The sequence below is a fragment of the Penaeus monodon genome, chromosome 19 (genome assembly GCF_015228065.2).
Source record: "Penaeus monodon isolate SGIC_2016 chromosome 19, NSTDA_Pmon_1, whole genome shotgun sequence".
In the NCBI taxonomy this organism is placed as follows: Eukaryota; Metazoa; Arthropoda; class Malacostraca; order Decapoda; family Penaeidae; genus Penaeus; species Penaeus monodon.
Window position 1 is genome coordinate 34,911,316 of NC_051404.1, and position 2,095 is coordinate 34,913,410.

At 37.3% G+C, this 2,095-nt stretch overlaps 1 protein-coding gene across 1 annotated transcript in view; it reads left to right on the forward strand.

Moving 5' to 3' along the window:
* LOC119585399 (adenylyl cyclase 78C-like) overlaps nucleotides 1-2,095 on the forward strand; it is a gene marked incomplete in the record, with an annotated part of 159,642 nt that overhangs the window by 147,903 nt on the left and 9,644 nt on the right.

The window sequence follows — 2,095 nt, forward strand, 5'->3', positions numbered from 1 at the left end:
GAGTAATAACGATAAAGGTAGGAATATAACTATTCAGCACAGAAAATCCATTAAACACTATATGCCAGTGCAAAAAGAAGATTAATATAGATCGAGGGAGACGGACGCGGAGAAATGAAGAAACTGGACCGCGTGAAAGATGGTGCACGAGAAATCAACGAATAAGTACAAGGCCATGGTCCAGATGTCATTTCAGACAGGAGCAAGGGGGAACCCAGATGTAATGAAAAGAATCAGATGAAATATACAAGAATTGGCCAAGAAAAACAATCAGAAATTCTATTGCGCAAACTAAGACCTATCCTAGAACAGATTATGAAGCAGACCGCACAATTATTGTAAAAACACTCTTAAGATAAAGAAACTATAAAAAAGGAGGACCCATGTTTGCAAGTAGACTGACTTTGAGTAAAATAACGATCTAAAAGAAAGATAAAGCAATGCAACGGAGAATTATTTTGATACTTTGTATATATATATACGATGGAAATAAATAGGAATATTTTCCAAGAGGCTCTCACAGATTCAAGCTAAGGAAAATAAATCCCAAACACGGACAAGTGAAAGAAGCGGAAGTGGATGATAAATGAGATCTTGCAGTGAGTGAAAGAGAAAGGAGGAAAGAGATATAACGTAAGCTTAGAACCATATGAAGATTCAGCCAGAGAAAAGTCTGAAGCAGGAGAGGATAAAGATAGATTTGAAGAGGCAGTGCGTGGGCAATTACATTTTCCTGAAGGGGAAGAAGAGGAACTCGAGAAAATACAAGAGAAAGCGAAAGGTTTAACGTGAGGGGAAGACAGTCGAGGAAAAACAAGAAGAAAACAAGAAAATATCAATGGAAATAAGAGATTCGCATATTTGATGACGATGATTCACTCGAAATATCTATGCGGATCACAGGCCATGGGATCCTTGGAAGGGAAGTAGAGAGAATACTTGGAGAAGATAAAGAATGGAAAGAGCGCCGGAAATTTATGCCATGAAAGGAATATTGTATAAAAAAAATAATTAGCAAAATAACAATCAAAATTTGAAATAGTGGAAATCTTGTAGAAGAAATGACAATGTGCATATTTATAGCTATATAAAAAGTCTATTTCAGGAGACTGAAGCCAATACAGAGCTGTACGCTAGATAAGCTGGTGCAAAAAGAATCACAGTGGTGATTTTTTAAAGAATTAGAAACATAATTAGAATGAAAGTCACAGACAATTAAATTTCACCGAAGAAAAGGGACTAGGAATGGATTTTGCAGAAAGCTTTCGGAACCGTAAGCAGAAATACACAACGGCTCTCTCCTACCTCTGCTTCGTTGAGTATGAGAGCAGCTCCTTGGGTGAGGCAAGCCGTGCCAGGGGGCTCCTGCTGCAGATCCAAGGGAGAAGCTTCAACTACATCAGATTTTTTAAAAAGCCATTTGGGATGGCTATGACGGCAAACAACACAAAGGCCAAAATTAAGCACTATCACTGAATTAAAAAATTAAGTAAAAAAATGGTAGGTCCCTCAACATCCTCGACGGGCTCCTGTGCAATGCAACATTCTTAATTCTTCGCCGCTGGTAGATCTGACGCTTAATTAGCTGACAAGATTTAGAGATGAAGCACGGTAACGCTTTTTGCTACTTAAAATATTAGTAAGGTGAAGCACTTATTAAAAAAAAATATATTGGTAAGGTGAATTATTTTCTTAAAAACTATTAATTTAACCAATTCCTTTCAACACTGACATCCAATTTGTTCTTGCTGAGTCATATAACTCAAACATTGCTAAGAAGATGGTTAGAGAAGCAACAATATCCAAACAGTGTATCATCCTTTCATTATTCTATTCAATAATCCTCTTAGTCTATCATAAACCAGCCCGTTTGCAAGTTAGTATTAGGCACTCGTTTCAGCACATGGGTAAAATATTCCTATACAATATTAAACTAACCAGAGAGCAAGTAGCGATGCCTTTGCGTTTCAATTACCCTGCCGAAGTCCTGAGATCAAGAGGCAATATCCGTTTTCGTGAGTGAGGATACAATTACGGATTGGGAGAGATAACCCTTAATGAAAAGAGAATAAAAGACGTGAAAAGGAACAGAGTA